Source organism: Stegostoma tigrinum, chromosome 3 (genome assembly GCF_030684315.1).
Source record: "Stegostoma tigrinum isolate sSteTig4 chromosome 3, sSteTig4.hap1, whole genome shotgun sequence".
Lineage (NCBI taxonomy): Eukaryota > Metazoa > Chordata > Chondrichthyes > Orectolobiformes > Stegostomatidae > Stegostoma > Stegostoma tigrinum.
The window spans coordinates 27,750,873-27,766,309 of NC_081356.1; the positions used below are offsets into that span (position 1 = coordinate 27,750,873).

General features: G+C 39.9%; 1 protein-coding gene across 15 annotated transcripts in view; it reads left to right on the plus strand.

Moving 5' to 3' along the window:
* The first annotated feature begins 2,149 nt into the window (after positions 1 to 2,149).
* LOC125450665 (phosphatidylinositol 4-phosphate 5-kinase type-1 beta-like) overlaps positions 2,150 to 15,437 on the plus strand; it is a 144,423-nt gene continuing 131,135 nt past the window's right edge. For 4 of the 15 annotated variants that reach the window (XM_059643994.1, XM_059643990.1, XM_059643976.1 and 1 more), the window contains exons 1-2: positions 2,950 to 3,074; positions 6,512 to 6,608. The gene's annotated coding sequence lies outside the window, so the exon portion shown is untranslated. Of the gene's footprint in view, positions 2,345 to 2,944; positions 3,075 to 6,511; positions 6,609 to 13,194; positions 13,220 to 15,437 lie in introns of those variants that run through there. The other 11 variants (XM_059643975.1, XM_048526686.2, XM_048526699.2 and 8 more) reach the window with 8 other exon arrangements.

Consider the following 15,437-nt stretch of genomic DNA (forward strand, 5'->3'; position numbering starts at 1 on the left):
AACTAAGTGTAAAAGTGCAAATAGTTCATGTTTACTAAAGAGTAATCTTAAAAAGACCTTTGACTTCAACGTTGAGCATCTTACCTATTTCAAAACTCATGACCCTAATAGAATAATGATTATAAAATCTATTTATTAATGGACTATAAATCTATTCAATTAACCTATATTGTTGAAGGGATAAATATTGACCATGGTGAAACTCCTTTGGTCTTACCTAGAGAATGATGGGAGACTGGGCGTCACTGCCTGAAATGTTCTTAGGTGCTGAAACTCTCATTGCATTTATAAAGTACACTTGGATATGCACCTACAAGGCTAGAAACAGAGCCTAGAATATGGAATTGGACTGGAAGTTTTTTTTGTCAGCATAATGAGCTGAAAGATTTCCTTCTGTGCCATTTTTTAAAAATCTTTCTGATGCCATGGGTATATTCTTTTAAAACAAATCAACATTAAACAACATTCCTGATTTTACATTAATAGTTTGAGATCAATGTGTTGAAGAAGTAGGTGGGAGTAGGGTGACTTTCTGGTTCTGCTAGGTCGCCATTTCTTTAAAAAAAGTCTGTTTCACTGCCAGGAGTTTTGAAACTTGATAAAGGGATAAAGGAAAGTAACATGATCTGAAGGAGAGAACAGAGTCTTCTTTAGAGAAGGCATATTAGAGGAGTCGTCATCTTAGGAGTATGGGAGCAAGACAGCAGAAAAATGTTGGCATGAGAGAACTGATAAGCAAATACAGCAGTGACAGCAAGTGAGATACAAACTTAAGTTGAAAGGTTCGCAAAACTCCATAATCTCTACAGCACTTCTGTAAGTACAATTGTTGGTTTTGGTAAGCAAGTTTTCTGCCTGATTCATAGAATCACATTAGCATTCACACATTTGCAACAGCATTGATACTGAAAAGTTTTTACAACCTTAATCTAGGCGTTGAGATTGTCATGCTAGTTGTTGCTCCAAGATTTGTTTTCTTCTGCAGTTTGATTGGCTAGGAACACCTTTTTTTGCATAACCAGAGAAAATTACAAAGGGGAACAGTATTAAGCCCTAACTAATGAGGAAGAAAATTGATAGCTGAGCCAGAAGCAAAATGCATCACACATTGGTAGTATTCAGGAGCTAACATTTTTAAAAAGTGTATTGCTCCCAACTTTAGCCCCTCCTTTGTTTTTGGTCTGCTTCAATGCAGCAAAAGGAAGAAATTGTTTCTAGTGGAAGGAGGTTCAGTCACCAAAGGACATAATTTACAATAATTGGCAAAAAAAAACAGAAGCAGAAGTAACGTTTTTACACAGTGAGGTCCAATGATTTGAAGTGCCAGTGGGGGAAGATTTGAAAATAACTTTCCAAAGGAACTTAGGTATGTAATAAAGGGCAAACAGACATTTGTATAGCATCTTTCAAAATCTCCAGGGCATCCCAAAGTGCTCTACAACCAGTAAAGTACTTTTTGAAGTAAAAGAGAGAAATCATAGAACATTACAGGCCCCTTCGGCCCATAAGGTAGTGCCAATCTATTATCCTACTCCAAGATAAAAACAACCTGCATATCCTTCGATTTACTATCATCCATGTGCCTATCCAACAGTCACTTAAATGTCCCTAATGTATCTGACTCAATTACCACCACTGGCAATGCAGCGCGCACACACACACACACACACACACACACTTTGTATAAAGAGTGCGCCGTGTCTGTATATCCATTTTTACTACCCCACCCCCAACAAATGCTAGCCATTTCCAACCTAGGAGAAAGTCTCTGGCAATCCGCTCCATCGCTGCCTCGCAGAGGCATGAAATCACTTTAAATGCTCAGCTGAACTCCATTCTGATTAAACTGAAACGTTAAAGAGGCTGTCTAAACTGTTGAGTATTTCCAGCATTTTCTGCCTTTTTACTTCACATTTCCAGTGTTTTGTCCAGATCCTTCAGAAGTGCAGCCAAGGATATCCTACAGAAGGAATAAAATGCAAAGCTATGGGGAAACAGGGGAGGAAATGATTGGGCAGCTCTTTCAACATTGGGTTGAATGATGTCCTTTGGAGCCGTTTGATTCTCCGATTCGCCGACAGAAGCGAATTGCAGCTGGGGCTTTGACACTATGGATCCAGCCAGTAGGGGGTGCACGTTTCACTGCTGCGTTGCAGCCAGGATCTACATAAGCATTGTGTAGCAACTGAATGGAAAACGGGAACTTAGTTGTGAGGGGAATCGCTGCAAAGTGAGTTTTCGACCTGGGAAGGAAAACAACATTCCGGAGCTGTAAACACATCTCTCAGCAAGGAGCATGCTGACACTCTCCCTGGTTTCAAAATGTGACCTATTTTAAGGCAAGGTATTTTAAAAGCAAAATAGGTACAGCTCAAATGGCATTGCAAAATTTTGTGTCGTGCTTACTGATCATAAATCTCGGCATCCTCTCTCCCCGGGTCTATATCTAGACAAGGGGCTGTGGGAAGGGAGCATCATGCCTGTGAAAATCTAAATACAATCAGGAATGTAACTTGTTAGAAATCAGGATTTATTGCATGGATGAAGAAATGAGAATGAAATTATTATATTGCATTGCTGAATCTGAAAAGATTCTGGCGGATATTAACCTCCCATTAATGAAGGGCTGTTGCTGCAGTTCTTTGGGGGTTGGACGGAGAGAGGTAGAAACCTCCACTACCATTTCAGTGGTCTTAGATTCCCTGGGGTAAGCGAATGAGGAGGTGCAAATAAATAAACAAACAAGATCAACTCCCTTCCTGGTGAAGATCTCCAGCAGCAACTATCCCGATTTATGCTTAGGCTTTTTAGTTGTTGTTCATTTGTTCATAGCACTGCAGCCTTTCTGGGCTCTTTCTGTGTACCGGAGTGGGGACATTGGACCAAACAATAGCTGAGCGTGTGCAGGGGGAAGGAGCGGGGGCGTGCAAACGCTGCAAGGCGCGTCTCCGCGTTCCGGTAGCTTGAGCTAAACAGGCAGAAAGAGAGAAAGGAGTGAGTGAGCTGCTCCAGCTCCGGGCCCTGGGAGAAGCCACGCACATTCACACCTGTAACACAGAGAGGCAGCTTTGCAGGTAAATAAACAGCCGGAGACTGGGGGGAGTAAGGGGGCAAGGAAATAGAGAACAGCAGCAGGGCGAGAAAAAAAAATGCACTGTTCGTGAAAAGAAAAGATGCTCAGTATATTTGCACCTTTTTGTCACGAGAGTGGAGATGTGATATGCTATTTAAATACCTTGTTGGTCCGTGACTAAGGTTCTAATTTGTCTTGCAGGTGCATTGAACAAAGATGTGCTTCTTTTTAAAAAAAAAACTTATGTTAGAAAAGGTCCAGTTCTTGTGGTTACAGCCAGACATGGATTCTTGTGAATACTAATGTCTGGATAAGAGGCAGTGTTCAAAGCTAGATGCGTCAGGTTTTTTTAAAAGTGAAGTTGTTTTTGGAGTGAATTAATTAGAGTCTCATTTTATATTCGGTTATCAGGGACGTTGAAGGAGGTTTTGGGGAAAATAAACCTAACTATCCAATTTTGCCAGTGACTAACGTGTGTCCTTTTAGAAAAGAGACTGTTGGCGTTGTTTATACTTCTTAATATTAGCCAAATGTTTCTTTCTGGCATTAAAAATTTTATTACATTACAAAATAAAATTGCCTTGTCAGAGTTTTGCTGTAAATGCCACTATTGAAAAAGACCCTGTCTGATTTGTTTTGGCCATAAGTGTATTAAACAAAATGCTACTGTAAACAATGTCAATTTTGCTCAAGTCTGTTGGTATTAAAGTGTAACTGAAGGAGAATCATTCTATTCAAGGGAAATTTTTAAAATGTTTCAATGCAGATTTGTTTTTAAACATTCCTTCCCAACTACTGAAGCTTCCACCATTCCTTCGAAATGGCTGTACGGTTTGTTTATGTGTTAGACGTGGTGATTTTCTTCCCTGTTTCTGGTGAGGTTAGCCACCCCCGTAACTACTTCTAATCACCCTGTTCAGGGTTGTTATTACACACATCTAGAGCAGATGGAATTTGAACCATGGTCTCCTGCCTCAAAGTTAGGGACACTACCACAGCACCACAAGAGCCCTCAGGTTAGCTGTAGTTAGAGAATGGGTTCAATTATTTTATCTTTTAAGGAAATTGTTTAATTGGTGTCTTTAAATGGAGTTGGGTTTGACTTAAAGAGCGCTTAACTGTTTTGTTGTATTATAGTTCTAGGAGGCACATTTGATCCTAAATTGATCTTTTGTTTCCTTTAAATGTCATTTTAAAATGAAATGTCACTGGATGATTGAGTTTTTTTAAGCTTTTTTTAATATACTTTGACAAGGCAGGAATATTTATCTTATCAATAGAGGTGTGTAAATGTTATGAAACAGTCCTGGAGGTGACTTCCAAATTCTCATTCCGTACTCCTTATAGAGTTTGCCGCGTTAGTAAAGATACATTGTGAGCTTTTGCCTTGCAAATTGCACAGGTAATTGAACTCCTGTGTTTCAGGCAGGAGTGGATGTGCAAATCTGTTTCTAAATGTGCATAGCTGTTTCTAAACTAGCCAATCTTTTTAAGACTTTCAGAAGTGCTGATGTCTTTTTTAAGCTTACACTTTGCATGTTTGAATGCAGTCAGCTTCTGTTGGCATACAGGATTAGTTCAGGCAGCTCTTTTTATGCTGGCTCCATAGCTGAATTAGCTTATGTTAATGAATTCTGTTTCATAATTAATGGGTTTTATTTAAAGTGTTGGGTAACCAGAATGATTTGATCTATCTCTTGTAATTGAAAAATCATCAGAGGGTTAATGTAGTGTAGAGAACTGGTCTCCAAAAGTAGCAATGTCATTTAATGCCCTCAACAAAACAATAACTTGGACTTAGGATTTTTAATCATATTAAAACTGCTAAGATGCTTCACAGAAATATCAGACAAAATTTGACTCTGAAGTGCAAGATGGAATATTAGGAAAGGTGGCAAAAACCAAAGAGTTAACTTTGAAGAGCCTCTTTATAGAAATAGAGAGAGAGCTGAAGAGGCTTCAGATCTAGGTGACTGACAGCACAGCACCGAATGGTGGATGATTTAAAATCAGGGATGCCCAAGAGGACGGAGTTGGACGATTGCAGAGATTTAAGGTTTGCAGGGCTGGAAGGCAGTTATGGCAATAGGGATGGATGAGGATGGAGAAATTTGAAGATGTGCCAGTGCAGATTAGGAGTGAATCTTGCTAACATTTGACTGGATAATTGATTAGAAAGAAAAACTACCAGAAGTACAAAATGCTGCCCTGTAGTGATACATTCGCGGGTGGTTTGTGGAGTAGTACTGTGAAACAAGCAGGTGATGGTGAGGGAGGGAAATTGTTGAAGGTGATCTTCACAGATGTGGAATAGGTATTATCTAACAAAGTACATAATTTGCGCTGATGGCAAATATAGGTTAATGTTCACATGCTTTGCCTGTTCTATTGTGCTTTCTAACCCTGTCACCTTGAGGTAGACTTATAGCGAGTTAAAGTCAGAGACAGCCTGTGGACAAATTGTAAAATTGCTTACATTGGGGTAAGCATCACTCCATGTGTATAGTGCAGCCAAATCATTTAGAGATTTCTAATATATACATTTTTGATACCTACACTTGAATTTGTAAGGTATTTGCTGCAATTTGCTGATTGACTGAACTTATAACCTAAAATGCATCATCTGGTGTAGATGTCATACCTGATACCTTTTTGTAGGTCTAGCTGAACAACAAATTTAAACAAATAACCACAAGGCTGTGTGTGTGTAATAGTCAGATTTGAATATATATTTAAATAACACTTAATAGTTTGGGAACATCACATGACCTTTTAACTCCTGTGGTGCTGGAGAGAGATTGCATTTGATTATTTGAACCTCTCCCCTCAATTTGGTTTATATTGTAGAAGTGTAAATTCATAGCACTGCAATAATGTGCCTTCATGTATGTAGCTAAACTCTTATAAGAAAGGGAGACACTTCAGTAGGAAGTGCAGGGGGTTGAGGGAGAAGTCCGGCTTCCTACATGATTTTTAAATGTTTATGACTGTTAGCATTTTATTCGAGCTTGTCAGATGTGCATTCCGGTTTATGCATTTTATTTTGTGCTGGTATCTATTTTTCTCCTGGATTCAGATCAGCAGTTAGAAAGAAGTATGCAGGTCACTCAAACCCACATGTCTCAAGTCTAATTTTATTACTAGATAACATTCACATGAGCATTAGTTTACTCCATGCAGGAAATATAACTTGCAAACTAATAGTCCCAGTTGTACTATTAAAGGCTAATATAGTTGGTACTACATTTTCCTTGAGTTCCAATTTAATATTCTAAATTACTTTTAAATTGAGTTAATAGAAACACAAGTAATTGTCTGTTGCTTAAATCACTCCCACTGAAGTTCTTGGACTGAGTATAATGAGTAAGCTGCTGTGATAGTGTAGTGGAAAGTTAAAACTAAGATATTGCTAACCGCTTACTTCAAATTGTTTGACAGCTAAAGAAAACAGATGAGAGTCTCTGGCCTTTCAGAACCAGCTCACCCTCTGTGTGGAATATGATTGGATCATGTCCTACATGACTTGAAAGCAGAAGTAAGATTAATGTTTTCTCCCCTTGCACCCCCCTCCCAATTTGAGCACAGTTTTAAAATAAAATCCTTTATTCATTCACAGAATGAGGGCATTGCTGGCCAGGCAGCCTATCCCTAATTGCCCAGAGGGCAGTTAAGAGTCAACAATCATTGTTGTGGATAATAAAGTGTGAAGCTGGATGAACACATCAGATGAAGAGTCTAGGCGTGAAACGTCAGCTTTTGTGCTCCTGAGATGCTGCTTGGCCTGCTGTGTTCATCCAGCTCCACACTTTATTCTCTTGGATTCTCCAGCATCTGCAGTTCCCATTATCTCTGATACAATCATTGTTGTGAGTCTGGAGTCACATCTAGGCCAGACAGGGTAAGGCAGCAGATTTCTTTCCCTAAAAGACATTAATGAACCAGATGTGTTTTTCTGACAACCCACAATGGATTTGTAGTCATCGTTAGACTCTTAGGTACAGATATTTATTGAATTCAAATTCCACCATCTGCCGGGGTGGGATTCAAACCTGGGTTCCCAGAACATTACCCAGTCTCTGGGTTGAAAGTCTAGTGACAATACCACTCGGCCATTACCTCCCTTGATACGGGGAATAATCAGTACCTGGCATTTCAGGTTACTCTTCTGAAACAGTGTATGTTATTCTACTGGCTTATGAGATTTTAAATCATGTTTTTGGGTATCCTAGAATTAGTTTGTGAAGTTGCTAAAATTTCACAGGCGTATTTATTTGTGTTCTGCCTGTGTGCACCTTGGGATTTTGCATGTGTCCCCTGAAGAGGAGATTTTAGGAGAAATAAAATAAGTTAATCATGAAAATAAGTGACGAGGCCTTGAACAGCAGCTTGCATTTATATGGCACCTCCAAGGTTATGAAAGTGCCCAAGGCTCTGGTGACCTCATTTTAATCAGAAAAATTGGTGAGTGAAAAGGAATGTGGGGAAACCCTGAATGTTGTAGCTGACCTTTTTCTGTATTGTGCAGTACAGATTGTGTATGTTACTCTTTGCCATTGCTGTAGCATATTTGAAGTGTTGGGTCTCAGCACACTCTCAAGGTTGCCAGGCAACAGTATGTGTGCAATGTTTTGTTTCATTCTCAATGGGGACATCAGCTGACTTTAATCGGTTGGGATGAGGAGTATGGGGTCCCTGACCCTCATGCCGGTTAACTGGGATTCCAAACACAAAGGACATCATGCAGAATGTTAGTCCCTTAATTCTTTCTGCAAGAAATAAACTGCAAAGTCGTTAGCAAGTGCAACACTATTCAAAATTACTTGTGGTGCTTGAAAGTCCAAACCATAATAATGCACTGATTTGACATGTATAATGTGGTTGTTAATAGTATATTTCATGACCTCAGGATGTCCCAAAGCACTTGCAGCCAATTTTGGAGTGCATCTCTGTTATAATGTACAAATGTGCTGCAAATTCCCACCAACCACAACTAGATAATGATCAAATAATCTGTGCTGCAAATGTTGTTTGGGAATTAAATACTGACCAGAAAACAGCCTCTAGTGCCATGACATCCTTTTATATTAATCTGGGGGGGTTTTGGCTTAAGATTTCTTCTGAAAGGAAGATTTGCTCTTACGATCAGCGACTTCATAAGCAGTGGGATGCTGCCTGGTGTTTGATGGCACTCTTATGATACGCCTTGGGATGCTATAATCCTGTTCAGTATGCTAGGTTGTTGCATTTCTAATGCAGAGCTCCAGTGTCCGAATAAGGTAGGGTATGCCCAGTTTATCATTTGCTGGAGCAAATGAAGTCTGGCTTACATGCCTGTAAGCCATTCGTGTGAACTGTAAAATCTTCTGTTCCAGATTGTTAACTACTTGCGAGTTAGCAACAAAATGAGAGATTCTTTTCATGTCCCCATGAAGTAGCCCAAGAATATGGCTAAACAATGATAATGAACACAGCTTGCTGTATATGCCTAGTTCAGAGTATCAGTTGCTGCTTTAAAAAGCCTGAGCTCCTTACATTGTGGGAGTTGCATGCAGACATGATCAGCCATGCAAAAGGCTGACGTGATGGAGACAGATCTTGTTCATGTGATTCGGAAAAATTCAAATGATATTAGAGTTTGCATGTGGCAATTTGCATAACAGTAGCACACCCTTTTTTTGGCATTTAATTTGCTCAATTTATCTTCCGCAATGCAGAAGGACATAATTTGATTCTGGCCTATAAATTAATTTGAGAATAAAACTAATTCTTGTGCTTGGATAAAGTAGGGAAAGTAGGTGGCACGGTGGCTCAGTGGTTAGCACTGCTGCCTCAGCGCCAGGGACCCGGGTTCGATTGCACTCTCTCGGGCGACCACCTGCGTGGAGTTTGCACATTCTCCTCCTGTCTGTTTTGGTTTCCTCCGGGTACTCCGTTTCCTCCCATAGCTCAAAGATGTGCAAGCCAGGTGGATTGGCCATGCTAAATTGCCCGTAGTGTTCAGAGATGTGTAGATTAGGAGGCTTGTGGGGTAGACGGGTCTGGGTGTGATGTTGAGGGTTGGTGTGGACTTGTTGGGCCGAACGGCCTGTTTTCACAGTGTAAGGATTCTATGATTCTAAGGGGTTCTAGAATAATGAAATACGAAAATGTACACATCTACATATTTCCATAGTACAGCATGTAGCCTCGGAGTCTTAAAATTAAACCTGTTTCTCCTCAAACTACTTTGGATTGAATATTGCAGGAGCTTAAATGACTAATTAGGGAAAATATTTGGAGATTGCTTTGTTTGACACCTTGCTACATGATATCATTTTGGTTTCAACAAGACACCTGAAACTCCTCAAACCTGGTGTGGTTGACAGATGTCAAGTGTTTTTCTGTTATGATGGTAGTATCCCTACTTCCAAACTCAGGCCAGGGTTCACCCTGCTCCAGAAGTGTGCAGTAACATTTCTGAGAAGGTTGATTGATTGGAGAGAAAAGAAAGATTATAGGTGAGTGTTCACAGGTTGCCGGATTTTTGTAAAGAGGGGAAGAACTTAGTGAAGGAAGAACGTGCGTATAAATCTTTTGCAATCTTGGGTCATTCTATGTTGCTGGACAGCTAATGGAGCTTTTGTTTAAAGATGTCGTTGTTGACATGGAAGAAATGTGGTTGCTAACTTGTGCAGGGCAAGCTCACGCAAACAATGTGCCAATCAGTTCTAGTGATTTGAATAATAAATACTGGATAGGATGCTAAAGAGAGTTCCCTTTCTCATGGGACCATTTAACTCCAAGAGATGAAAGCTTTGGTTTAATGTCTCATCAGAAAGTGACACCTCTGACAGTGCAGTTTCCCTTCGGTACTGTGTATCACTGCAGACATTGATCGTGAATTCTTCTGGGACTTGAACACTCAACCTTATGAACGTTGGCTTCACGACAAGGAAGATTTTGCATTGATTCAAGTAACTAAGTGATGAGGGAAGTTAGATTATGGGGAAAGGTTTCCTCTATCATTGAAACTTACAACAAGTGGCTATTTGGTCTACACTCAAACAGACAAGTCACTCATAGCCCATCCATACCTGGTCGGTTTAGCTTAGTTGGCTGGATGGTTGGTTTTACGAAGCAGCATAATGCCAACAGCATGGGTTTAGTCCATATCACTAGCAGAGGTTACTGTGTAGACTGTCCTTCTTAACCCGTCTCCTCGCCTGAGGCACAATGTGACTCAGGGTGAATCACCACCGGTTGACTTTCTGATGAGAGAGCAGCCATGTGTTCTGCTAAGACGAAGGTAATTCTCACATCACAAATGTGCTTTTTACCCAACTCAAGAAAAGTCTGTATGTCCTAGGAAAGGCAAAAAACCCTCCTTAAAAAATGAAAGATAACGAGGTGTGGAGCTGGACGAACGTAGCAGGCCAAGCAGCATGTTAGGAGCAGGAAAGCTGACATTTCGGGCCTAGACCATCCTATCATCTCTTTTAAAAATAAAATGAATTCAGTTATGATTTCTGGATGGAGAATTTTAATTTTTGTTGGGGGAAAATGGTTAAACCAATTTTTAATAAATGGTGCATGCCCCAATGGTTTACATTAGGGTTAAGTTAAATGCAAACTATTTCTCAGTTTTTCAATTTTATTCATTTGTAACCAACTATAATTTTTCCTTCACTGTATGCTGTTGTGTTTTCACAACATTTAAGAAATGAAATAGCAAATTTGCCATTTAAATCTCACATTTTAATAGATGTGGAGTAAGTTTATGATTTTCCTTGTTTTGATGAAACTAATGTTTTTGTAAAATCATTAAATGAATCATAGAATGGTTACAACATCGAAGACCATCATCTGGCCTATTAAGCCCATGTTAGCTTTCTGCAAGAGCAGCTGAGCAAATCCCACTCCCCTGTCTCTTGCAATCATGATGCTAACATTCTCTTCAAGTGTTTCTTACTGAGTGCTACAATTGAATTGGCCTCTGTTGCCTTCTGAGGCAGAGCATTCCAGATAAGAATTGCTTGTTAAGTTGAACAGATTTTTCCTCATGTCACCATTTCTTCTGTTGTTTTAACTTCAAGTGACATTGTCAAGTTCCCAAGGTGAGTGAAGAGCGATTTTTTTTTTTTAAAAAAGACATGGAGGGCAGGGGGGGCAAAGATTTTATGCAGGGTGGTTTGAGTATGCAATGAACTTCCTGAAGAGTTGGTGGATATGGCACAATTTACATCATTTAAAAGATACTGGGGTAAGTACATGAGTAGTAAAGGTTTGGAGGGAAATGGGCCAAGAGCAGGCAGGTGGGACTAGTTTAGTTTGGGATTATGTTCAGCATGGACTGGTTAGACCAAAGACCGTCTCAGACCCTATGACTCAATCCTTCGGCAAATGGGAACAATTTCCCCCTTTCTGTTCCAATCAGAATGTGACTTGTTTAGGACACCGTAATTAAATTTTCTTTGAAGCTTCCGAAAGCTTCTCCGTCCATCCACATATCAGAACTCCCTCGTCACTGTAACCATTGTTGTAAATCTTTTCTGCCCTGCCCCTAAAACCTCCATATCCTTTTTAAAATACGGTCCCCAGAATTGGGGACACAACTTTAGTTGTAATTCGGAAAATCTCGATGACATTCTTTTTCTCTTCTGTGAAGCCAGCCGGTTCTGACTCTTACCAGTTCTCTTAACTGTCCCTTTCAGTATTGTAGAAATTGTCATTGCACAGTATTATACAATCCCCCACAATGCAGATACAGGCCATTCAGCCCATCGAGTCTGCACCGACCCTCCAAGGAACTTCCCTCCCACCCACCCCCACATATACTACGGTTGGTCCAACTAGCCTACACGTCCCTGGATACTATGGGACAATTTGCCATGGCCAGTTGACCTAACCTGCACATTTTTGGACTCTGCCAGAGCAGGTGGTGGAAACCCATTAGACATAGGAAAAACGCGGAAACCTCGCACTGAGGTTATAATCGAACCTGGGTCCCTAGCACTGGGAGGCACCAGTAGTAACTACTGTGTAGCTTTTCATATTCTTCAGCTGAAGAATCTACTTTTTCTTCCCTCCTTTCCTGTGCCTGAGATAAGGTGACTTTACTGTTTGTTCCTTTATCATTTATAAAAAAAGTTATCTCCTAGGATAATTTTTCATCGCACAGACTTTTTTTAATTGGAAGCTCACCAGTCCAGAAAGCATTACTAAAGCTCCAGTGGCTGGTATCTGTTTATTGTGCCATTGTGCTTTCTACTGACCAACGATTTTAGCAAGTCGGGTGTGTAGCGGTGAATTTAATTGTTCAGTTCTGATCACCGTTTTTGTTACATGATGTAATGAACTTCCTGCTAAGGATGTAAGAGACCTTTGGCTCTAGTCTGGAGAACACCTGGGAACTCTCTTGTGTCTTGATTAGATATTTATCCTTCAACCTGTGTCAGAGAAACAAACTATTTGGTTGTTATCACACTGCTATTTGTGGAAGTTTGCTGTTTGCAAATTAGCTGTTTTATTTCCTACATTGCAACTATGTTTTAAAGTTACTTCACTGGCTGCTAGTCTTTGCATTTCACTAACTAAGAAAATACGGCAACAGTCCAGTGCAAGTCTTTCAAATCCACAAGGAGCTCAGAAAAATCCAAGTTCAAAAAAAACTTGTAATTTCAACCTCAACTCCAAGTGTTTAGTTGGTCTTTGTTTCTCTTCCACTGTTCCTCCTGCAGAAACAATGCTGGACTCAACTCTTTTAGCCATTAAGTTTGATGTTAGTTCATGTTGATAATGGTACTAGATAAGTAATGCTGAATATGAAATATGCCCAGTTTACTTCGATCAACTTGCAGCAAGCACACACATTACAAATTCTGACAAAGGCTATGAAATGCTGCTCCATTACCAGATGATGTTGGTTAAATAGCTTAAAAATGTATATTGTATTTTAATTTTTAAAAATATTTTGTGCATTTTCTTTTAAGAAAAGATTAAACCAAACTGACTTGTTTATCAGAAATGGGAGCTTTCTGTTACCCAGGAAACCTGGTATTAATTTCCATAGAGAGTCATTTTTAAAAAAAATTTTCTTGGCCATGATACAAAACTGCAATCGTCATCTAATTAGGATGAAAATGCAGCTTAGTAAATGGCCATTATAAGGTAAATCTAGTATCATGTTGAAGAGGAATTTAGAGCAAGCTGGGGATTACTTCTAGCTATCTTAATGCATGTAAGTTTGGCACACAGAGTGCCTCATGTTTGAACGTTCATCTGTATTCCTTGTTGTGATTACGGCCCATGTTAAATACTATAGCGGCATGAAAGAAAATGTTCCCTTCATTTTCATTGACCCCCTTCTGGTTATTAATTCTTTAAAAGGGAATTTGAAGGGGGTGAGTGATGGGTGGAAGATTAACAGATAATTCTCAACTGTCAGTCAAAAAGCCCTACTGGCTGTAGGAAAATGAGAATGGACATGCAAATTGACCAGTAGCAGGATTGTGAAGGCAGAATAGTTAGACAGAACGTACCAGGTAGTGGAAACTCCAGAAGTATGTTCACTTGGAGTTGATAACCGTAAATATGCATTTTTGAGATGTTGTATAATCTGGTAATGTTTTTATTGAGTTGGCTGAAAATGTCTGTGGCAATTAATCATCTTTTGTACATGTAATCTTGCACAGAAAATGTCTTGCTTGAAAACTTTTTTTTAGTTTTACAGTTTAGTAAGTGATTATTGGTTTTTTGCACTTCCTTCAGTTCTTCATGACGAAGGGACTTTTCTACACGTTTTCCTATGTCTAATAAGTCCCTTCATCATGAAGAACTGAAGGAAGTGCAAAAAACCAATAATCACTTACTAAACTGTAAAAGTGCAGCAGTAGTGTCCCCTACCCCTGGATGAGGAGGCCTGGGTTCAAGTCCCACCTGCTCCAGAGCTGTGTAATAACATCTCTCAACAGGTTGATTAATAAAAGACAAGTTTTTTTTGTTTAAAATTGGTGACAGGAGGGTGGGGAGGGATTTTGTCACCAGAAGGGTTGGGCTTAAGATAGTTGGGGAATAATGTCAGAAGGCATGAAATGTTTTTAATGGAGTGAGTTGTTAACATTGTAGAATACGCTGGGTGTTAAGCAGATTTAGTAGTAACTTAATGTATACTTAAATGATAAATTGATGCGCACTTCAAAAAGGATTGAATGAATGAAGCAAGGTAGTGGAGTTAATTGGAAAGCCCATTCAAAGAGGGACATTCAATGAGTTTGTCTTTTTAGATTACCTACACTGTGGCCCAACAAGTCCACACTGCTTGTTGGAACATCCCACCCAGACCCGTTTTCCTCCTCCTCCTCCTCTCCTCTCCTCTTCCCCCCCCCATAACACTATGGGTAATTTAGCATAGCTGATCCACCTAGCCTGCACATCTTTGGACTGTGGGAGGAAACCGTAGCACCCAGAGGAAACCCATGCAGACACGGAGAGAATGTGCAAACTCCACACAGACGGTTATCTGAGGCTGGAATCGAACCCAGGTCCCTGGCGCTGTGAGGCTGCAGTGCTAACCACTGAGCCACCGTGCCGCCTAGTGAAGGGTTACTAGTGAAGTCATTGGTCAAGAATCCAGCATCCCATGGGGATATGCGTTTGAATCATGCCATAGCAAATGGTGAAATTTGAATTGAATACAAATCTAGAATATAAAGCTATTGGTGAACATGCAATGATTGATCAGTTTTAATAAGGGTAGATGTTTATGACTATGTCCTTCATGGAAGGAAATCATTCTTGCATGTGACTCCAGACCTCAATTATGTTTTTGACTTATCTGCCCTCTGGGCAATAAATGCTGGTTAGGCAGCAATACCTACATCCCGTGAATAAAATATTTTAAAAAAGCACAGCGTGCGGCATGATTCTGTTTTTTTCCCTGATGCTCTGTACAATAAATCTTCTGCTTTGCGTGGGAGAGTTGATGCAGTGACACCTTGCCATTTTTTTAAAATAACCTCTTTAACATAGCAAAACGCCCTGTGAACTGCCTCAGGTTATTATCAGACAAAGTATGAAACTGAAACAAAAACAAAAGTTGCTGGAAAAGCTCAGAAGGTCTAGCAGCATCTGTGAAGAAAAAAATATCAGTTTTCGTTTCAGATCAAGTGACCCTTCCTCAGAACTGGACCCAAAATGTTCCTTCACTCATGCTGCCAGATCTGCTGAGTTTTTCCAGCAACTGCTGTTTTTGTTCCTGATTTACATCATCAGCAGCTCTTTTGGTTTTTATGAAGTATGAAACTGGGCCGCATGAGAGATTGGGGCAGATGACTAACAGCCTGGTCAAAGGAGGAGGATTTAGAGTATTTTAAAACAGGAAAGAGGA